This window comes from Biomphalaria glabrata, chromosome 18 (assembly GCF_947242115.1).
Source record: "Biomphalaria glabrata chromosome 18, xgBioGlab47.1, whole genome shotgun sequence".
Lineage (NCBI taxonomy): Eukaryota > Metazoa > Mollusca > Gastropoda > Planorbidae > Biomphalaria > Biomphalaria glabrata.
In genome coordinates, this window is record NC_074728.1 from 13,468,954 (window position 1) to 13,493,779 (window position 24,826).

Below are 24,826 nucleotides of genomic sequence, written 5' to 3' on the forward strand. Positions count from 1 at the left end.
CATGCCTGGCTCTACCTTGAAAGTATTGCTGCTGCCTGTCTATACCTTGAAAATATTGCTTCTGCCTGGCTCTACATTAAAACTATTGATCCTGCCTGGCTCTACCTTGAAAGAATTGCTCCTGCCAGGTTCTACCTTGAAAGTATTGCTCCTGCCTGGCTGCTTGGTCAATTACTATCATTGGAAGAAGTCAAGTTCAATGATTAATTTTAAACAAGAAAAAGATTTTAAAATATTTTTTTTAAAAGACAATACCTCCATTATACAATTTCCATTAAAAAAAATATACAAAAAAAAATTATAAATAAAAAATGTTAAGATCAAGCCAAAAATCGCCGAATTCGTATTTTGGCACTGTCAGCTCGATATAGGCTACCTAGGTTTCTATGCGTTAGCAAGAACTACTTTGTAATACTTTGTGTCATAAACTGTTGTAATTGTTTTGGTATTTATTGGCTCTTTCGCTATATAGACATCTAGAACTAGATCTAGATTTAGACTGCTGAGTTAGAACGCTTAAAGTCTAGGTCTACATCTACTTTAGATCACACTACACTGATAATAATTAAAGTAACAACTAAAATACTTGAATCAGTTACAAATTAAAGCTACAACTTGAGATGATGGCAGAGAAGACTTATTAAGTATTCCATTTTCCAAACATAAACATCTCCTATTCTGTTGGATTCAACAATCGAGCTCGTACATTGTTAAATGCCAGAAGAACAACCTGTATACACCAGTCGACTACGTAATAGGAATTGTTGAAGACGCTCTGCATTATAGAATAATCTGTTTCTGTCTGGTCAAGGCTGGAAGACATTACTGATGAAGATTTCAACAAAAACTAATGATGAGGAGGAGGAGCATGCTAAGATGTAACACATTGTCTGTTGAGCTAAACGATTATACAAGTAACCACCTATGTGACGATAAGGCAAGCAAGTTTATAAAGAAAATACAATTGAGGATTTAATAATATGAAAAGTTCAAAGTTCATGTTTCAGATCAAAGTCGAAAAGTGAAATACATTTATTGGATATACTACAGGTTATACTACAGGTTATACTACAGGTTATACTTCAGGTTATACTACAGGTTATACTACAGGTTATACTACAGGTTATACTACAGGTTATACTACAGGTTAGGATATAGGTTATGCTACAGGTTAGGATATAGGTTATGCTACAGGTTATGATATAGGTTATGCTACAGGTTATGATATAGGTTATACTACAGGTTAGGATATAGGTTATGCTACAGGTTAGGATATAGGTTATGCTACAGGTTATGATATAGGTTATGCTACAGGTTATACTACAGGTTATGATATAGGTTATACTACAGGTTATGATATAGGTTATGCTACAGGTTATACTACAGGTTATGATATAGGTTATACTACAGGTTAGGATATAGGTTATACTACAGGTTATGATATAGGTTATACTACAGGTTAGGATATAGGTTATGCTACAGGTTATGATATAGGTTATGCTACAGGTTATACTACAGGTTATGCTTCAGGTTATGAAATAAGTTATGCTACAGGTTATGCTACAGGTTAGGATATAGGTTATGCTACAGGTTATGCTAAAGGTTATGCTTCAGGTTATGAAATAAGTTATGCTACAGGTTATGCTAAAGGTTATGCTTCAGGTTATGAAATAAGTTATGCTACAGGTTATGCTAAAGGTTATGCTTCAGGTTATGAAATAAGTTATGCTACAGGTTATGCTAAAGGTTATGCTTCAGGTTATGAAATAAGTTATGCTACAGGTTATGATATAGGTTATGCTACAGGTTATGAAATAAGTTATGCTACAGGTTACGATATAGGTTATGCTACAGGTTATGAAATAAGTTATGCTACAGGTTATGATATAGGTTATGCTACAGGTTATGAAATAAGTTATGCTACAGGTTATGAAATAAGTTATGCTACAGGTTATGATATAGGTTATGCTACAGGTTATGATATAGGTTATGCTACAGGTTATGATATAGGTTATGCTACAGGTTATGATATAGGTTATGCTACAGGTTAGGATATAGGTTGTGCTACAAGGTTATGCTACAGGTTAGGATATAGGTTATGCTACAGGTTATGATATAGGTTATGCTACAGGTTATGATATAGGTTATGCTACAGGTTATGATATAGGTTATGCTACAGGTTAGGATATAGGTTGTGCTACAAGGTTATGCTACAGGTTAGGATATAGGTTATGCTACAGGTTATGCTACAGGTTAGGATATAGGTTATGCTGCAGGTTAACTTCGAGATTGAATTCGGCAGTTGAAAATGTGATTACGCAATGACAACCCAACGAAACGATGACTTAAAACCTGCAGACAAAGCGCGTATACAACTGAGTGTCTACATGTCGATTACCTGCAAGCTCACAACAACAAACTAACAAAAAATGTGACAAGAACTAACAGCAACAACTTGTGTCAAACAGAACAGTCAACTTCAACAGCCTAATTCCACGGGCAGTCTTTCTTTCTACCTAGACGTTTGTAACTACCTAACAATCAGTGCACTATTGTACCAGTGCTAAGTTTAAGTGCAGTCCATGTCACGTGATGTAATCATACACACACACACACACACACACACCAACACGGGTACAAGGAAAACACAAGACCTATTATTACTGGAAGTAAATCTTTACCGAATTAGGATCAAACTCCTGACAATGAGACAAACTGGAGACCCCGTGGAGCTTTTTTTTTTTAAGCATCACAATGGGGCCTTAAGGTATGGTATTCAGTACTCTACACACATCCCTCTCTCTCTCTCTCTCTCTCTCTCTCTCTCTCGTCTCTCATTCAAACTAGCTTAGTGTCAAAAACGTGTGTGAATATGTATTTGGAACATTTGTTAGGAACATGTGTGTGAAAATGTATTTGGGACATGTGTTTGGAACATGTGTTTGAAATTATTTCAGGAACATGCGTATGAAATTGTGTCAAGAATAGGTGTGTGAATTTGTAACTAGAATAAATGTGTGAAATTGTATCAGGAATATGTGTGTTAAAATTGTCTCAAGAACATGTGTGTGAAATTGTCTCAGGAACATGTTTGTGGAATTGTCTCAGGAACATGTGTGTGAAATTGTCTCAGGAACATATGTGTGGAATTGTCTCAGGAACATGTGTGTGAAATTGTCTCAGGAATATGTGTGTGAAATTGTTTCAGGAACATTTTTTTGTGTAATTATCTCAGGAACATGTGTGTGAAATTGTTTCAGGAACATGTGGGCGTGAAATTATCTCAGGAAAGTGTGTGAAATTGTCTCAGGAACATTTGTGTGCAATTATCTCAGGAACATGTGTGTTTAATTGTCTCAGGAACATGTGTGTGAAATAGTCACAGGAACATGTGTGTGAAATAGTCTCAGAAACATTTGTATGAAATAGTCTCAGGAAAATGTGTGTGTGAAATTGTCTCAGGAAAATGTGTGTTTGAAATCGTCTCAGGAACATGTGTGTAAGATGGTCTAAAAGAAAGATGTTCCAAGTTTTACTCACCTCTCAAGCTTTGGTTGTCAAAAAATGATAGAAAATCATGTCACATGTCATAATTTTGTAGCATTAAAATATTCAGTTACAAAATTGCAGTTTTATTTTAGCTTATGAAAAAATGCAAACTTATGAGTTGCTTTTGTCTCAGTTCAAAAAAGAACAATACAACAAGAAAACTAAACAAAATTACAAAGACATTTTGTTTGGAAACACAAACTCAAAATCGGTGCTCCACCCAGGCAGGTAAAATGACAGGTTTCAATATTTTCAGAAAGAATATCAGAATAAAAGTCTATCAAAGGCAAATGACAGAAAAAAAATGGTGAAAGAAGGTTGATAAATCTTGTGTGGTGCCCCAACGGTCAAGCAGGCCAAAGGATAGGTGACGGTGAAGGAGAAGTTTGATGTAAACCTGGCTTAAGTGATGTCATATAATGATTATCTAATTGTTCTGAAAAGGTTCGATCTCTTATTCAAAGCCTCAAGAAAAAAAAATTTCAGTATATATATTGTTAAAACTCTGCCATGCGCACCGCCATCTAAGCCAGAAGGTGCGCACTGTGATAAACTAGACTGAGAAGGATGTCAACATTAGGAAGAGAAGAGAGAACGATTTCCGCCCAAGTTGAGAGCCGAAGTGAAAAGATTGTGCCTAAAATAGATGTTATTTTGTGTATCTGTGATGTCGTGTAAATAAACATATATGTGCCTCGTTGACTTGCCTCACTTCAGTTATTACAATATATATATATATAAATGCTCCCGTTTCTTTAGTTGTGTGCCTCTTACGTCTGCACCGCAGCGCTACAGTTCACTCATTAATATAAAAGACTACTTATTAATTGTTGTTTTAATTAAATTATGTTTCACTTATATGTATACTAAATAGATTTTTTCTCTTTGAAAATAAAAGTAAACATTTTTTGTAAATGTATAATAGTATGACAGAACTTGCTTAACTCAGCAATACAATTGCAAAAAAAAAAACATTTTTTGACAAAAAAATCAACTCTTTTGTTGCATGAATGTGAAAAAATTGGGTAAATAATTAACTCCCTTACTAACTTGCCTTCTATGTTTGTTACTGTTAATAGTGAATAGTTGTAAAAATGATGTATTTTTATGAAAAAAAAAAACTACTTGCATAGCTGATTTAAAAAATTAAATTTTTCGCTTTCAGAAAAGAAAAAAGTAACCATTGCATCAGAACTTTAAATGGTCTAAAATATCATGATATGCGATTTTCAATATCTTTTCTAGTTTATGAGATTTAAACGGGACAGACGGACGGACAGACAGACCACACAAAACTAATAGCGTCTATTCCCCTTACGAGAGCCTAAATACATACTTTTTTTAAACAAAGCTTATGTTAAGCATAGGTGTATTAATAAGTTTAAATCTATCTATCTGTCTATGTTTGGATTATGGATGTATCTCTCTCTCTCTCTCTCTCTCTCTCTCTCTCTCTCTTTCTCTCTCTCACTATATATATATATATATATATATATATATATTTATATTTATATATATATATATATATTTATACTGACAACTGTGCCAGGAAAGTGCTTATGAAAATAGAAGGTTTTATTGTTAGTTTCAAAACCTCAAACTTTTCTCTCTACAAAGTATAAAGGGAACTAATTCATCTCATACCACCTTATCAGACAAGTTCAATTTCTTTCCCTTGTTCAAGATTCCAAAAAAAAATTATTAATTAACAAATAGTTAATTAAATAATTGTTTTTTTTTTTATTTATTCGTATTATTTCAGGTAAAATAATTTCAACCTGATTCGAGATTGTGTGTTGGAGACATAACGTGTACATATTTTTTTACCAGACAATGTGAGGTAATATAATCTTTGTAAAAAAAATGATTTTAACAAGGTAGGCCTATAGTTGTTGCTCTAACAGAGTAGCGCCAATTATAATCAAACTCCGATAGGGATACTCTACCCTATCGGGTCAGTATGTGTCTACGTATTTATGATATCTCAAATAGTTTAAAACCAAGGTATTGGACTTGTTGAATATTTTGCGAAATTTGTTTCTCTCCTTGATGAAGAATTGTAAAATTGTCTGATCTAGAGTTTGTCCAAATAATTGTAAAATTGTCTGATCTAGAGTTTGTCCAAATAATTGTAAAATTGTCTGATCTAGAGTTTGTCCAAATAATTGTAAAATTGTCTGATCTAGAGTTTGTCCAAAGAATTGTAAAATTGTCTGATCTAGAGTTTGTCCAAATAATTGTAAAATTGTCTGATCTAGAGTTTGTCCAAATAATTGTAAAATTGTCTGATCTAGAGTTTGTCCAAATAATTGTAAAATTGTCTGATCTAGAGTTTGTCCAAAGAATTGTAAAATTGTCTGATCTAGAGTTTGTCCAAATAATTGTAAAATTGTCTGATCTAGAGTTTGTCCAAAGAATTGTAAAATTGTCTGATCTAGAGTTTGTCCAAATAATTGTAAAATTGTCTGATCTAGAGTTTGTCCAAAGAATTGTAAAATTGTCTGATCTAGAGTTTGTCCAAAGAATTGTAAAATTGTCTGATCTAGAGTTTGTCCAAAGAATTGTAAAATTGTCTGATCTAGAGTTTGTCCAAAGAATTGTAAAGTAGTCTGATCTATAGTTTGTACAAAGAATTGTAAAATTGTCTGATCTAGAGTTTGTACAAAGAATTGTAAAATTGTCTGATCTAGAGTTTGTACAAAGAATTGTAAAATTTTCTACCGAAAGTGTAACAAAAAATGTACTGTGGGACTAATTTTTTGTATTTATTATTTATACATAAAATGTAATTGTCGCTCAAATGGATATAAAAATACATATATTTGACTATTTATATGTTTCATGATGTACTAGCTACTTGGATTTATAGATAACTTTATTGTCATATTTGAATAAAAAAAACATCTAAGAATTCACATTCAATGCACATTCGATGCACATTTGTAAAAACCAGATATGATAAGCAGTGGTTAGTCATGATCAATTATTGTACACCATATGTGTCTGCAATCTCCTGACTTCAATTTGTCCATCTCTTTTCCTTTATACAATTCTCATGATGACAGTATCCAAACAGGCTGCAAAAGGAACTTTATGACCTTATGCATTGGGCTTGAGTGCTAAAATGCAATCAGGCTTTAAATGTACATCGGTTGTGAAGAAAATAGGATTGGGGCTATCGTTCATTGGTAGTTGTTGGTTTCTGATACCCACACATTCCCACACATTCCCGCACATTCCCACATAATGGTTTCAAAATACTTATAGTAACCCTAATGAACATCTGTGCCTTAAATTAACGATTACTATTATTGTTAATTATTGACATGTTCATCTGGGCACCAGTTGGGAAGAGGCTGTAGAAGTCGCTAATGACCAATCTCTGTGGAAAGAGCTTGCCGCTCTATGAGCCGAACTGCGATGGAAGTCTTCATCCGTCAGATATGAAAAGAACTACTGCTATCTAATTTCACCCATAAGTCTGTCGTGTTAAAATATCATAACCTGCCATTTTACATGAGATGAACTCTGATTGGATTTAGAATAGAAAAGGTACACATCCCGTAGTTCTATGGCAAGCTTGACGAAGATACGCTTGACTGGTTAGCAACTTAAAATAAGAAAAAAAAATGTTATGGGACTATAAATCCGTTTCTTTTTAAAAACGGCTTCAGAAATTAAATTAAAAGTGCCCATTTTCCTACCAAAATTAGGCTTCTCATTAATATATAATTACTGTGCATGATGAAACATACATGCCTTTTAACATCTAAAACGGTTTTGGAAATGAAAATGTATTTACTTAAAGAAGAACTTACCAAGAATCTCTAGACAGGTGCAGGCACCAGTGTACTCCGAGGCGGCCCGCTGAGCTCTCGATGTCCTCGCTACTTCGCGCCAACTAATGACGCTTAGCAGACGATAGGAACAGACGATGTCGCTTCCTGCTTCGTTACCAGATAGAAACAACACTCTTAACTCAAATTGCTTTTCTTCTCTCTTACTCAATTCTTTTTTTTTCTTTTCTTTTCCTTTCTCTCGTTACTTTCTTTTCTTCTTTTAATTACCGCCTCTCAGAGTTCCCTCCCTTCTGCAACAACGTATGACTTAATGATTGTGTGGTCGGGTTAACGACGTAGCACTCTCTCTCCCTGACACACTTAGATATGCATTCTCTCTTTCATACACACACACACGCACGCACACTCGCTTTTTCTCACACTTCTCTCATGCATGTAAGCATGTTTGTGATTACGTAGGACTTGGTGTTTTGTTTTTGTTTTGTTTTGCTTTGTAAGGTGAAATACACGGGGAGATAATTCACATTAATAAACCCAGAATGTATTATTTATGAGTATGCCAGGGGGCTGATCTCACCACATATACACCTACCGTATGCCACCAACACTTAAACGTGGTCGTTACCTTAGTTTCAAAGTTCAAACATTAGGAAAGAGTGCACTGTTCCACTTGGCAAGAAGACCCAGCTATGACCTAGATATTTTACCACCACTAACGCAGTTAAAGCCGTCGGCTGCCGGTATAAATTAAGATTTTGTGTTTTGCTCTTTTTCCGTGGTAATTTTGTATTGGATCTCAAATGTAACGTTCTGTGGTCTTTGTAATGGCTCTACAGCTGTCGACAGCCGTTTGCCAGCATGTAAGGCTTTATCACACGGTCGTCCCCCATTTGGGATAGTACTTCTACAGTCTAAACTGTCAATACAATAACATCATTCATTGGAGTGCAACCCTCCATTGCCTATAATGGAGCCTTGGTAGTTAGTTTCAGGAATCTTTAGAGGCTTTTTACTTAACTCCCTTGTCTTAGAGATGCACAGCAGGATTGTGCGAGCCACTGCTTGGCGAAAGGATACATCATTCCGCTGCTATCTCGCTTGATCGCGAACAAAGCTTTGCATACCTTAACCAGACGACTACCTAGTCTCTTGAAAGTAGTGCGTCATTGGATAACCATGTTACCCAAAACTGGCTTGCCAACTTAAGACAAAGAGATTTGTAGGGCTGACTAAATTATTTGGAAGATTTCTTTAACATTGTCCCTTTTTCATGTCTTATGGACAATCGACGCGGTGAAACTCCCTGATCGCAATAGAGAAGTTCTGTAAGAATGATCTATTTAGTTTCAGTATGGAACACTTAGAATGAATACCATGGATTGGAAAGCAACTAACCTATAAAACACTATTTGAAAACGCTATACTGAAAGATCGCTGTTGCCAACTAGACGATCAAAACGAAACGTATGAGCTTGGAACTCTCTCTGCAATGCTAAAAGTGAATACAACTGGAAAGGAATGGGGCGGTGTACAAAATGTTCCTTTTTTAAAAACATCTAACATTCATGAGTTACTAAGAGCAAAATAATGTCTCTATGAGTTTCATGAAATGGGGTGTTCTGTTTTCTTTCACAAAAGTTTTTTTTCCTATTTTTCTTATTTAAACTACATAACATATTTAATCATCTAGACACTAGATGCTACCTCATACTTTAGTACTTTTAAAATAGATTTTTTTTTATTTATGAAAAATTCACAGAGCTAACATTTTGTTTTGTTTACAGCCCTCTATAAATTAAATTATTGTTAAAATCACCAAATTGACAGCAAACACTAGCCAATTGTAAGCTTATAGCAAATATATTTGTACTCCGAATAGTACTAGATTTTTCCTCCAAATTTTACTAATTGTTTGAATAATGTTTTTAAATTATAAAAGGACAAATATTACAAACATAAATTTATTCATTCCGCTATGCATACAATTTATTTTAAAAACCTATTTACTCCAACTTTTTGTAGCAACCCATTAATAATAATAATGTCTGACCGACAAAACGGTAGATTTCAATCGCCCGGATCTGCTGTTCATCGATAAAAAAGAAAAAACCGCTACCATTATCGATATCGCCGTACCACTGTCTCATAATTTACGAAAAACTGAGATAGAAAAACAAAGAAAATATGGGAACCTAGGCTTGGAGATTAAGCGTCTATGGAAATTGTCCAAAATAACAATATACCCCATTGTTATATCAACCGAGGGGATAATAACAACTGACCTCACAGACACTTCAAGGCCCTTAACATTCCTAGGAACATCTTCGTTGCCTGTCAGAGGGCGGTACTGCTGCAGACCTGCCACATCACCAGAAAATTCCTCAGTGGAAACTGTTAAAGGGACTACGATGAATTTTGTTTCTCTTTAGCGAAACTCGACCCTGGCAGCGCCAGAGAATGACTACTCGTTCATTTCTAACATAATAATAATTCATTGAAGTTTAACTCATTTTATTTTTATTTTACAAATATCTGCAAATATTATACGTTAACTTTATATAAAACATCAACAATAGATCGTTAAGGCTCTCTTTAAGAGACATTCAAATCAAAATGTTGAAAGAAATATCAATATTAAACAACACCTGCCAAAAATATTTTTCAACATACGTCAGTGCATATCTTGAGTAAGACGGCTAGATCCTCAGTGCTCTCCCCTGTTCGTGACAATCAAGAACGCTAATCTTCATGACATATTCAAACTGATGCGATAATGTCTTCAACAAGTCCTCGACATTTCTAAATGTGAATCTTCTTTGTCTATTTGCTTTCACGTCACTTCAGCCTCTATAAAGATGTTTATGCAGCGGATGACGCATAGATGAGACAGCCTCTTTTAATGGTTATCATAGGTGATGGTGAAGACTGGGATATTTAATTTGGGGATCTGCGACTCAAAGTCCAGCCAGCTCTAATGGATACTTAACTTTAGTTGGGGAAAAGTAAAGGCGGATAGTCGTTTTTCTGGTCAAGTGACACCGTCGTTAATAGAAACAGAAGACCTTTACATCATGTGCCCCATAGATCGCAAGGTCTGAAACGGGTAATTTAACTACTTAAGGGATGGGAAAAGTAAAATTAATCCATTAAAGCTTCACTTGTGAATTAGGCTCCTTACCAATGCACCTGCAGTCGAGAGCGTTACCCATGTGCAACCAATCTATTTTAAGCACTAAGTCCCGAGTTTGCTGTAGCAAAATAATGAGGTTATCTGTGGGTTTTGCCTACCCACATATCAAACTATGGCTGCCTGGTCGTGCGGTTTGCGCGCTGGACTGTCGTTCACATTTATCGATGGTCGAGGGTTCAAACCCTGCCCGCTCCCATCCCCCGTCGTCCTGCGGGAGGTTTGGACTAGGAAGTAATTATCTTCAACTCTGAAGGAACATCCGAAACATGTAAAACATTTTACAAAACAAACATCCATTTAATCATTCTGCTGCTACGCGACCTTTTACGACATTAAAATTCTTTATAACTTGACATACTACGAGCTTATTTGCGTCGCAGGTCTGTACGACGTGGCAACAAGCTATTGGTCTAAGCAGCCCACAGGTTGTGACGTTGCAGGCCAGTGTTCAGGCCCTCTATGACGACTGGTCTCGTCACAGCTGAGTCACATAACACTCGCCTGTTGCACAACTTCGTTTTGTTCTATTCTTTACAATGTACATGTATTTTTAGCGGCCCCCGAAAGGGGAACAGACGCTAGTTTTGTGTGGTCTGTCTGTCCTCCGTCCGTCCCGTTTAGATCTCGTAAACTAGAAAAGATAGTGAAAATCAGACATCATGATATTTTAGACCATTCAAAGTTCTGATGCAACAGCTACTTTTTTCTTTTCTGAAAGCGAAAAAATTAATTTTTAAAATCAACTATGCAAGCACTTTTCATAAAAATACACCACTTTTACAACTGTTCATTATTAAAAGTAACAGACACTTGGAGGCTATTTAGTAAGGGAGTGAACTATTTGCCATATTTGTAACATATTTGTACAAACTGTTTTAGATTTTTTGTTAAAACAAATTTTTTTTTTTCCAATTGTATTGCTAAGTTATGTAAGTTCTTTCATATTAACTATGACGTTTACACAAAAAAAAATTTAATGAGAAAAAAACTATTTAGTATGCATATAAGTGGCACATATTTTATAACAACAATTAATAAGTAGTTTTTCATATTATCTCTTGGACTGCAGGGTCATACTCACAATACAAAAGACATAACTAAAGGAAAATAAGGACATTTTTAAATTTTTTTTTTACGTAACTGTTTTTTTTTTCCTTGAGGCATTGAATAACAGATTGACTCTTTACAAAATAATTAGATCGTTTAGGTAATCATTGTTTGACATCAGTTAGGGCCAGGTTTACATTTAGCTACCTTCACTTTCACCTATCCCTTGGTCTGCTGGACCGTTCGGACACCACACACGATCTATCAATCTTCTTTCTCCATTCTTCTCTGTCATTTGCCTTTGGAAGAATTTCATTCTGATATTCTTTCTGAAAATGTTGAAACCTGCCTTTTTACCTGCCTGCGTGGACCACTTCGGGGGCCGATTTTGAGTTTATGTTTCCACACAAACTGTCATAAACCTTATTTATGATAATAAAGATATAAAGTTATCTTCTGCAAAGTTTCTTCGACTCTAACATTTCCAAATAAAATGTTTGACATCAGGCTGGCGATCCTTATTAAGTTTCATCAAGTGACATTTCCAACCAAACAGTCGCTGTACACGCAGTTGGCAATGCTCACGTAAAAAAAGGGGGAGGGGGTGGTGATATTTGAACTCATCCCAAGAACGAACGCTGTAGTGAGGGGCCATAACCACAAAGGCCTTTAGAGATCGTCAAAACTTCTTTCTGGTATTGAGTTTCAATCAATTGTTATACAGGGCTATATAACTGACACGATCCCATCTTTTAAAGAGGTATTGGAGGGGGAAGGGAGGAGCTGTTGCGGGGGGCGGGGGGGTCCTCTGTGGTGTCGTGTCTCGTTTCATACTTGGGCCTTATGCAGATTTACAGCATAGAAATGGAAGTAAATGGGAAATTTCTCTGGAAAGCTAATTTCTTTATGGAGAATATCCCCAGGAGAGACGGACAACTGATGGGGCTACAGACTGGTGGCAGCATGCATCGCGTGTTAGAGCTTTAACGGGTTTCATTCTTTCGATTGTTTAGGGATTTGACGTTTCGAAAAGAAATTTAGGGCAAAAAAAAATAGACAGAATTCTGTGTGTGTCTTCATTTTCAGACAGTGTAAGGCATATCCTTGTTCTAGTCTAGTAAGAGCTGAACTTCTGCCGTGGTCTAACTTTAGCTTTGTTTTTAGCGCAGTGCGAGATAATGCACTAATAAGTCAACCAACTCAATCTAGATACGATGAACTGGAAATTAATAACAGGACATATGTGTGTGTGTATTTATATATGTTTGTATATGTTTATATATATGTGGGTGCGTGCGTGTGTGTCTGTGTTTGTGTTTTTAGAATTTGAGATAGTAAATAAATTCAATCTCTCTGTGCAATAAATTCAATTGGATCACTGACCTATAGAAATATAAAATGTTCGTCAAAAATCATGTCTGTGCTGTGGTATCACAAGTTTGTTCAAAGTTGAAAGAAAATACAAATTTAGAAACGAGATGATTTTCATTCAATTCCAAACTAAGACTTAGTCAAGTGTATCCCTTTCGGACCTTGCGATCTATGGGGCTGAGGATCTAATGCTCGTCTCTTTTTTAAGCACTACGGATGACGAGGGTGTCATGTGGACGGCCTCTACCACGCCTCTTATTCGAAACTAAAGATTAATTATTTGCGTGGATAAAAAGCAATTTTACAAAATAATTAGGCGACCATTGTTGTTTAATTTTAAAATATAATTAACTTATAACAATAATTCCTTTTATAGTCGACATTATACTGCGTAATACGCCTTCTAAAATTAAGCTAAATACACAAATGGTAGATGCACTTGTGTAATAGAGATATACATGTTTACAGTCCATCTGTCTGTCTGGTACGTATATCTTTTTTTTTTAAATTTCTCCATCTTTGAATTCTCAGATCAAGTTGAAACTTTGCACAATTATCCATTGTTTCTAAAACAAAACATGAGTCAGTAAAAAAAAATAATTAAGAAATTAATTAATTTGTCGTAATTAATTAATTTTGTTTTATATAGAAAAGTAAGTAAAAAGTACTATAGAAAAGGGGAACTAAATTATATAGTATTGAGAGATATGAACGTCAATAAGCAGTTGCTTTCCCTTATATAAGCTAAAAAAGCTATATGTTTTTAAGGTATTATTTATATAAATTTATCACAAAACTTAAGCTTGTTGCATCTACAGCTTTTTTTTTTTATTCCTGACAAACATTTGGCTTAGGCGTGTTTCCTTTTGTTTATGCTTTTACTTCTTTACTTGTTTTCATTCTCGAATTTCTTTGAAAATAATGTCTGTTGTTATTACTTCCCTTTGGTGTCGGAACAACAGGAGCATAATACTTTCTGAAAATGCTAAAATATTTTATGTAGTGAAATAATGATCGATCCTGCCACCATCCAGTCTAGTCTAGTCTGACTAGGTTTCTATGTATCTATGTATGTGTAAGTGTATGTATGTGATGTGTTTATGTATGCATGTATGTGTGTGTGTACATATATATATATATACATATGTATATGTGTGTATGTATGTATGTATGATGTATTATCTATCCATCTATCTATCTATCTATCTATCTATCTATCTATCTATCTATCTATCTATCCATAAATAAATACGATTTAAAAAGGGTATCATATGTGTTCATGTGTTTCCATTCAGAATTTCGAGGTAAAAACGAGATGAAACATTTCTATGCGTCCACCCTCGGCCCCCCGCCCCTGTCTACTACCACTAATACACTGGACGAGTTTCCCGGTCACATTTCAAAGGGCACCAGTCTAATGGCTTCACCGCTGTGGACAGACATGATTCGTTTCTTTCTCCAGTGTAAGCAATAAATCTCATTCAAAATAAAAGTATTTAAAGAAATGGATTTGTTTTACAAACGAAACGAAAATTTAATTTTACAATAGTTCACAGAGAAATATCAATAAAGTTATTTGTCTGCGGTCTGAGCCCAGTGTTAACTTGTATTATCATTGTTGTCCCATAGATAAGGCGCTTGTAGTTTAGCTTCAAAGGCTAGGTTTAATCTAATCAATTGGAAGGAAATCTCTATTCATCTAAACAAGATTTGATTTCTCTCTATATTTGAAATCATTTTATTGTTATTTAATATTTCCAATTTGTATAAGAAATGATCAAAATATCAAAACATAATTTTATACATGAACGTTACTGCATTCGTCTAGAATGTTACTGCATTCATGAAAACATGCTTCGGTCCTGAAAGCATGTCTAGAATGTTACTGCATTCATGAAAACATGCTTCGGTCCTGAAAGCATGTCTAGAATGTTACTGCATTCATGAAAACATGCTTCGGTCCTGAAAGCATGTCTAGAATGTTACTGCATTCATGAAAACAAGCTTCGGTCCTGAAAGCATGTCTAGAATGTTACTGCATTCATGAAAACATGCTTCGGTCCTGAAAGCATGTCTAGAATGTTACTGCATTCATGAAAACAACCTTGTTCCTGAAAGCATGTCTAGAATGTTACTGCATTCATGAAAACATGCTTCGGTCCTGAAAGCATGTCTAGAATGTTACTGCATTCATGAAAACAAGCTTCGGTCCTGAAAGCATGTCTAGAATGTTACTGCATTCATGAAAACAAGCTTCGGTCCTGAAAGCATGTCTAGAATGTTACTGCATTCATGAAAACAAGCTTCGGTCCTGAAAGCATGTCTAGAATGTTACTGCATTCATGAAAACATGCTTCGGTCCTGAAAGCATGTCTAGAATGTTACTGCATTCATGAAAACAAGCTTCGGTCCTGAAAGCATGTCTAGAATGTTACTGCATTCATGAAAACATGCTTCGGTCCTGAAAGCATGTCTAGAATGTTACTGCATTCATGAAAACAAGCTTCGGTCCTGAAAGCATGTCTAGAATGTTACTGCATTCATGAAAACAAGCTTCGGTCCTGAAAGCATGTCTAGAATGTTACTGCATTCATGAAAACAAGCTTCGGTCCTGAAAGCATGTCTAGAATGTTACTGCCTTCATGAAAACATGCTTCGGTCCTGAAAGCATGTCGTCTAGAAAATCTAATTCGGCATTTAAATTATGTAGATTTTTCTTCAGCATATTATTATTAATAATAGGCCTACAATTGCTATTTATTATTATTATTATTATTTATTTATTTGATGGATATGTTGAACTTCACGAACAAGGCTGTATAGCAGTCGGCGCTTGGCATAACTCTTGTGTGCATTACTGCTGTCTCTAGTATGACTCAATGTTTACTTGTCTTACTCTATCTCTATTATGACTATGTTTACAAATCTAACTATGTTTTTAGTATGACTCAATGTTTACTTGTCTAACTCTATCTCTTTTATGACTATGTTTACAAATCTAACTATGTTTCTAGTATGACTCTATGTTTACTTGTCTAACTCTATCTCTAGTATGACTCTATGTCTACAAATCTAACTATGTTTCTAGTATGACTCTATGTCTACTTGTCTAATTCTATCTCTAGTATGACTCTATGTCTACAAATCTAACTATGTTTCTAGTATGACTCAATGTTTACTTGTCTAACTCTGTTTCTATTACAAATATTGTGATAAATGAATTTCGTTTATTTGTTGATATAGATACAGACCATAGACATAATATTATATCTAGACTGCAAATCGGAAACAAACTTTTATCCGTAATTGATCGATTCACAGACCTATATATATAGATTTTTATGTACGTAACTCTTTTTAAGCTGTAAGGGAAGTCGTAGAAAAGCAATGATCTTAAGTTTTCAAAGTTTAGAAATAATGCAAACTCATTCCTCGGAATTTTGTTTTTAGAATGGGGTATTAATCACAGAACTATATATTCATGCAAATATGTGAAACAAAGACAATTCCTGTTAGTTTCGATTGAGATAATGTTTCAAAAACCCTAGATCGAAATTATTCTTGTCTATTGATTTTATGTACATTTAAATAGATTGATTACCTAGATCTTTCTGGATTATGTATCTAAAAATTGCAAAATAATAATTATGAGAGTACTCTTGTTTTTTATGTTAAATTACTAGATCTAAATCTAAAAATTAAACTATATGTTACGTAGGTAAGGGTTGAAAAAAACAACAACCCTACTTCTTTACAAAACAACGCCTTGTTTCAACTTTAAAAAAAAAAGTTCACAATTTTTATAGTGTTAAATGATCTCCATGTCCAGTCTAGATATAATATATTTAGGTCTATGATACAGACAGACGCAGGTTTTTAATAAATTGTGTTTTTTTTCGCTGTTTCTTTTTTATTTCTTTTTTAATCTCATTCTGGGCCACTCAATTCACTTCGCCTGTGCAGGGACTTTAAGGTACCCTGACGTACATATTTAATTTTCAAGAAATTTGATGGAACTCTTCTGTCTTTAAAATGACTTATTATATTTATGCCCTATAAGATAACATAAGATATGATGATTTGTACCATTTAATCAAATGGAAATTCAGTTTGACTAAAATTGACAGTATCAGCGTAACTACTATGTAGTTACAGTATGATATTACACAAAAGCGGAAGTGAAAATGAATTGTAAATAAGAGATAATAAAAAGTAGTGTCGGCCAACCATGTGTATCTAGTTTTTCTAGTCCATAGATAAAATATTGTTATAAATATTTACTTAGCAGAAATATAAATCAGTATAAAATAGATTGTAAGAAGTAATTGTAGACAAACAAAAAATATGATGCCTTCTTTTGTTTCCTCCCCCATTTGCTGTGTTGAGATTAGTCAACGGATTGGTTATGCCGTAAATAAAAAATTTCTTGGCAGAATCAGTCAAGAGAATATTTCAAATCAACAAGTTTCCCTTTAAAGAAGTTTAAAAAAAAAAACCGAGACGAGAGAAGAAAAAAACTAAAAAAAAAATAACTTGAGTTATTCCCCTTAATTAGACGATTATGTAAGGTGAACCATTTGTCAGCAAGTCTGCCCTGCGGAGAGACGGCCTACTTCTTCTATTTAAGCCTGAGATTATTACATCACAGTTAACGTGGCAATTAAACAGGATGATTTAATGCTAAGTAAACAAGTTATTACTTCATATTAATTCATACATGAATGTGGGCCCTATTAGAATACAAATCGAAGGTTGACTAATTAAAACTCGTCACTCCCCCCCCCCCCCCACTTCTAGGGTGAAGGAGACAGACTGTACGTAATGCTCGTGTCTCTCATTTGCTAATGGAATAACAAAAAAGTGCAGCCTCCATCTCGGTATTGATCTGTAAACCTTCGGTCTTAAAGGACAAACATAGTGGCGAATAGTGGAGACAATCCATTATTTATGGTTCCACACTATACATCATACTTATTAGCACCCTAACCATTAAACTTGTTAGCATACAGCACATTTTAATTATTAGCACTCAAAACCTCATATTTGTTAGCACAGAACACGTTGTAATTGTTAGCACACTACACTTTATCCGTGTCAGCACGCTACACATTTCACTTGTTAGCACACTACAAAATATACTTGTTACTATTAGCACACTAAACATCACAGCATATAACACAATACACTGCCTACATGTTTATATAACACAATACACTGCCTACATGTTTATATAATACATGTTTATACATAATGAGTAAGTTGTAAAGTTTTCCCTTTCAGATTTTGCGATCCATGGGTCAGATGATGTTAAGGTCATTTGTTTCTTTGGCCAACGGTTAACGAGCAGGGCTTTATGTTGCCAGCACAACAACCAAACAGCCTTTTTCTTTCCCCAACTAAAGTCAGGTACCCATAAGAATTGGCACACTCAGTGGCGCCCTAAAAATCCCGAAATTCAAAATCCCAGTCTTCATCGAGATTCGAACCCATGACCCCAGGTTCGGAAGCCAAGCGCTTAACCATTCGACCACCGCGACCCCATACAACATGAGTATTTCATATATATTTGCTATGAACCCGCATGTCAGGGCCGGCCTTAGGGCACTGCAACCTATGCGACCGCAGTGGGTCCCGCACTTTCATAGGCTCCGCGCTAACTCTAGTTGTCAATTATTAAATTAAATCATTTTAGCTTATATCAGGGTTTCCGCGGTCTCCTGATTTACCAGGAGATACTGAAAATCTCCTGAAATTGCAATGTATACGCAAAAAAGTCATAAAAATCGCCTGAAATTATTTAAAATATCCCGAAAACTCAAAACATGTTCTGAGAAATAGACAAAATTGTAATCTTGGGGTGTCATTCAATATGGAAATTGCCAATCCTACTCGCGATTTTAAAAAAAGTCATTGTAATCTTTTATTTAATAAAAAATAATAGGGCGAATTTTAACCTAAACAGTAAGTTCCAATTCTTAATTTATTGTAATAGTCAATGTGATTTAAATATAGATCTAAATCTATCTCGATCTCTTTAAAAAAATCAAAAGCGATATTTTGCTAGTCGATAGTAAATTTAAAAGGCAGATCTGAATGTTTATTGGCTTTATGTTGGAAATCTACCTTCTATTGTAGATGGCTCGTAAAGCTAATTTGATCGTGATTTTGCACTTACTAAAGCACGAATGAAATGCAAATAAAAAATCTTAATTTTCAGTTTTTATCATTATCCCTACCCAAACTAGGCCCCGCGCAATTCGTTTCGCATAGGGCCCCGCAATCTGTAGGACCGGCCCTGCCGCATGTACATTCATGATGCATTCGTCCATGCTTCAGATATGCACATTTGCGGCACTTTGCGCACTATACATCTAGTAGTTATGTAGCTAGTTTACACATTGTATAATTTTGCAACACACTGTACATCATTTATGGAAATATTTGATCATTGCTTACGCACTTAACATCCTGTATTTGTAGGCAGTCTTTTGTTTTGAACTTGAACATGATAAATCAAAAAGAAATTGCTTCATTTCTTTCCCAACTCACTTTAGATACATTGTAGATTCCAACGTTTATTTCTGACACCAATGTTATGAAATATATATGTACGTCTGTTTCATACACGAGGTCTTCGTATCAACTCGCAATCATAGACATTAGAAAAAAGGGGAGGGGGTACATCTCTGACATTCTTAAGACAAAGCTCTACACATTATATAGAGCTCCTCCTTCGTGGTCGAAGATGGGCACATTTCTCATTTCCTATGGACTCGAAGATGACTGTAAAATCCAATCCTCGCTTTAAAAAGCCGGCCGCATACGTGAAATGGGTGGTTTAGGTCAGTTGCTGATTGACATGCTTCTTCTATCAGCTTTTTGTTGGTTCGGCGCTCTGTCACGCTGCCCACTCTTCTTGCTTCAAATCTCGAGACTCCGAGACTCACAGCTTCACGCCATGAGGGGCGCTCGAGAGCTAGTGATTACCAGCCGTGAATGTCAATATCACACTACTTGAACGAGCCCTTGAGGGTGTCTTTATAATTCTTGTATTGACCCCCCTGGGAACGCTTTCCTGCACACATCTCCCCGTACAGAAGTCGCTTGGGGAGGCGATTGACTGGTATGCGGACTACATGTCCCGCCAATCGAAGTTGGGACCTTTTTACTGTCGCATTGATACTGTTTATGTTGGACAGCTTTAGGATTTCTGTATCTGGTATGTGGTCGGACCAACGCACCTTATGGATACTCCTTAGACAGCGTAGGTGGAAGGATTTTAGATTTTGATGTGGCGGGAATATAAGGTCCAGGACTCTGATGCATATAAGAGTGACGGGAGAACTACATCACTGTAGACTTTCAGTTTTGTGGATATGCTGAGTCTTTTCCATTGCCACACTTGTCCTTGTAGTCTGCCAAAAGCATCTAGGTTGGCGTTTGCTTATAGGGTGCTTCCCAGATAGCTCTACACATACTCTGTACTTGAGACCCAAAATAAAAGTATGTATTATGTCTCCCGCGCGTGAAATTTTCTTTGTATTTAATAGTTGTGTTTAGCGTATAGGAAGTAGTTTATAATAGGTGCGTTTTGTTGTCTAGAATGTTGTGTATGTGTGTATTTACCTCATCCTTAGTTCCCGCAAGAGAGAGAGAGAGAGAGAGAGAGCTTCTTTTGTTAGCTGGGTAGCTGGTTTTTTGTTTCCCCATTGTAAGTGTACGTAAGTACATAGTTTTATTAAGTAGGCTGATCTTTAGGTACCAGTGTCGCTATTCAAAAGGTCTTTGTTGTAGCGGCATCGCTAGATCTAGGTTTTCTTTTCGTTTCATGGTGTTAGGCTTTGGGCTATGGGAAAGTGTGTCGCCTTTCCGCCCTTGGAGTCGTATATTAACTATCTTATCTTATCTTATATAATACAGACGTTACTTCAAAAAAGAAGATGATTACGTCCTACGCGTCATGCATTTAGTCATGCATATTAACCAATGACTTAAATTCTGCCAAGTCACTGGTTTTCCTGGCTAGCTCTTTTATAAACGTTGTTAAAGTGTAGGGAGTTGATGTTTTGTAGGGCGCCGAGATGAAGTGTGAGCGTGAAGGTGTGTTATTGAAACTTATTGGTGTGATATTGGACTAATTATTAATAAAATGCTAGCATCAATGATACTGATGTATATGTAAATATGTTGTTAACTTACAATTAAGTATTATTAAATATTGTTCCTGTTGACAACTGTTGTTATTCACTAAATTTTCAGATGAATGATTTTTATTCAATGTTCGTAGTTTACATGCTATTACCTTTAGGTTCTAGTGTTACACTGTTCAGGCTGGGGAGACGGGACCGTAATATCAGACCCTATCTAAGCGACTAACCCACCTGACATCTTAAACATGGGAAAACTTGAATGGGGTTACAACAGTTTAGTCTACTTCAATGTTCAAAACATGTAGATCACAGTATTGTGTGACAGAAGATAAGATAAGATAATTTTATTGATCCAATCAAATGGAAATTCAGTTTGACTACAACTGACCACCTCAACAATACAGGTGAAAAGATTCTTCGGTCTGTAAGAGAATGCTTTATTGAAATTGCCTTCCCGAGCTTACATCCTGTGTGGTCAAACCCCCTTACACGTTATTACACTGCAGGGTGCGTGCACTATTTACTTGAAACACAACTCTCAAAGAATCCCCTTTTATAAACGAATATTATAAAACCTTTAACAATTTAATAAATAGAGGCATCCATGCGGCCCCTCTGTGGCCCTACCGACCCCGGCCACTTAACCGAAACATATATCCAGCCTTCCCCTGTACAGAATATAACAATAGATTAGAAAATAAAACAAATACTATTGATCTATTCTAAGCCAACAGGAATTATTTAGTCATTAAATTTGATTCACAGCGTGAAATTTTCCCACAAAAGTACGTCCGCTCCTACCCCACTCCCAAAGAGTTACCGAAATAAAAATGTAAGAGGCTAAAACATCAATACAACGAAAATATAGTGCACAACTGAACACTAAACCGATCGCTATGAAAACAAAACATTCCATAAGAGACTAGCTAGAGCAGGAGAAAGAAATGAAGGTAGAGAACAAACAGAAGAAATCTGATAGAGAGACATAAATACAAAGATTGAGTGAGTGAGAGAGAGAGAGAGAGAGAGAGAGAGTTGATACCATTAAAAGAAACACTTGAGGATTAAGACAACTTAACAAGTTTGAAAGATTGGATGGGCTAGAACTGAAGAGGCCAGGGAATGTCTTGGAATGTTTAAAGCAGCAAAGAAAAAACAAACAAATTCAAGTAGTGCGAGGCAATGAAATGCAGACAAAAAAAAAACATCGTCAGTCCTCCTCCAGACGATTGCTGACCTAAACGTAATTCTGTTGCCAACTAAACACTTTTGAAATATTTGTCTAATCTTCTAACTTCGCTGTAAAGCTTTTTAAGACATATATGCTATATGTAAACACAAATTTGTTCTGCCTAACCGCTGCTTGTATAGAGTAGTCAAGACTTTGGTTTGAAATAAACGAATTCCGTTTGAATTGTTATGGGGCTAAACACTTTAAAATGGAACAACACAAGTGGGTTTCATTATAACAAAATTTATTCACAATAATATCTACTTGTCATAAAGCATGAATATCAGTATCACTTGAATTGAACACCTTTTAACCAGAAAGGTAGTTGACTACATATTACTTATAAGTTTACATTGCAAACACATGAAGGATTCAGTCACAACATTTTCTCTCAGGCTTTGAAGAAGCGCTTTCGTTTAGTTTTGACTGACTTCAAGATTGAACAAACAAAAAAGATACTTCTGAAAGAAAAACAAAAACCCAAATGATTAAATAATAAAAATATTTGTAGGAACTAGCAAGGCTGTTAGAATGTAAGACACTCTCAGAACAGATACAGTGATGTATCATGGAAAGCTGGATTCACACAACAGCGACGTGTCATTAAAAGCTAAATTCACACAACAGCGACGTGTCATTAAAAGCTAAATTCACACAACAGCGACGTGTCATTAAAAGCTAAATTCACACAACAGCGACGTGTCATTCAAATCTAGATTCACACAACAGCGACGTGTCATTCAAAGCTAGATTCACACAACAGCGACGTGTCATTCAAAGCTAGATTCACACAACAGCGACATGTCATGGAAAGCTAGATTCACACAACAGCGACATGTCATTGAAAGCTGGATTCATACAACAGCGACGTGTCATTGAAAGCTAGATTCACACAACAGCGACATGTCATGGAAAGCTAGATTCACACAACAGCGACGTGTCATTCAAAGCTAGATTCACACAACAGCGACGTGTCATTCAAAGCTAGATTCACACAACAGCGACGTGTCATTGAAAGCTGGATTCACACAACAGCGACGTGTCATTCAAAGCTAGATTCACACAACAGCGACATGTCATTCAAAGCTAGATTCACACAACAGCGACGTGTCATTCAAAGCTAGATTCACACAACAGCGACGTGTCATTCAAAGCTAGATTCACACAACAGCGACATGTCATTGAAAGCTGGATTCACACAACAGCGACGTGTCATTCAAAGCTAGATTCACACAACAGCGACATGTCATGGAAAGCTAGATTCACACAACAGCGACGTGTCATTCAAAGCTAGATTCACACAACAGCGACATGTCATGGAAAGCTAGATTCACACAACAACGACATGTCATTGAAAGCTAGATTCACACAACAGCGACATGTCATTCAAAGCTAGATTCACACAACAGCGACGTGTCATTCAAAGCTAGATTCACACAACAGCGACGTGTCATTCAAAGCTAGATTCACACAACAGCGACATGTCATTGAAAGCTGGATTCACACAACAGCGACGTGTCATTCAAAGCTAGATTCACACAACAGCGACATGTCATGGAAAGCTAGATTCACACAACAGCGACGTGTCATTCAAAGCTAGATTCACACAACAACGACATGTCATTGAAAGCTAGATTCACACAACAGCGACGTGTCATTCAAAGCTAGATTCACACAACAGCGACGTGTCATTCAAAGCTAGATTCACACAACAGCGACATGTCATTGAAAGCTGGATTCACACAACAGCGACGTGTCATTCAAAGCTAGATTCACACAACAGCGACATGTCATTCAAAGCTAGATTCACACAACAGCGACGTGTCATTCAAAGCTAGATTCACACAACAGCGACATGTCATTCAAAGCTAGATTCACACAACAGCGACGTGTCATTAAAAGCTAAATTCACACAACAGCGACGTGTCATTAAAAGCTAAATTCACACAACAGCGACGTGTCATTAAAAGCTAAATTCACACAACAGCGACATGTAATGGAAAGCTAGATTCACACAACAGCGACATGTGATGGAAAGCTGGATTCACACAACAGCGACGTGTCATTCAAAGCTAGATTCACACAACAGCGACGTGTCATTCAAAGCTAGATTCACACAACAGCGACGTGTCATTCAAAGCTGGATTCACACAACAGCGACGTGTCATTCAAAGCTAGATTCACACAACAGCGACGTGTCATTCAAAGCTAGATTCACACAACAGCGACATGTCATTCAAAGATAGATTCACACAACAGCGACATGTCATGGAAAGCTAGATTCACACAACAGCGACGTGTCATTCAAAGCTAGATTCACACAACAGCGACATGTCATGGAAAGCTAGATTCACACAACAGCGACATGTCATGGAAAGCTGGATTCATTTGTTACAACTGTCCACTGGCCTTTAGGTTTGTCCCCATCACATGTGCTTCAAATATTTTCTTTCGGTGGTTTACACAATTTTCTTCTAAACCAGACATT

General features: G+C 35.9%; 2 protein-coding genes across 7 annotated transcripts in view; both read right to left on the reverse strand.

The window, feature by feature from the left end:
• Positions 1-7,714, reverse strand: part of LOC106069807 (glutamyl aminopeptidase-like) — a 52,310-nt gene extending 44,596 nt beyond the window's left edge. The window contains exon 1 of the mRNA XM_056016831.1: positions 7,368-7,714. The gene's annotated coding sequence lies outside the window, so the exon portion shown is untranslated. The remainder of the gene's footprint in view (positions 1-7,367) is intronic.
• Positions 7,715-22,565: 14,851 nt separating this feature from the next.
• Positions 22,566-24,826, reverse strand: part of LOC106052362 (uncharacterized) — an 87,386-nt gene continuing 85,125 nt past the window's right edge. For all 6 annotated transcript variants that reach the window (XM_056016823.1, XM_056016825.1, XM_056016826.1 and 3 more), the window contains one exon: positions 22,566-22,799. The gene's annotated coding sequence lies outside the window, so the exon portion shown is untranslated. The remainder of the gene's footprint in view (positions 22,800-24,826) is intronic.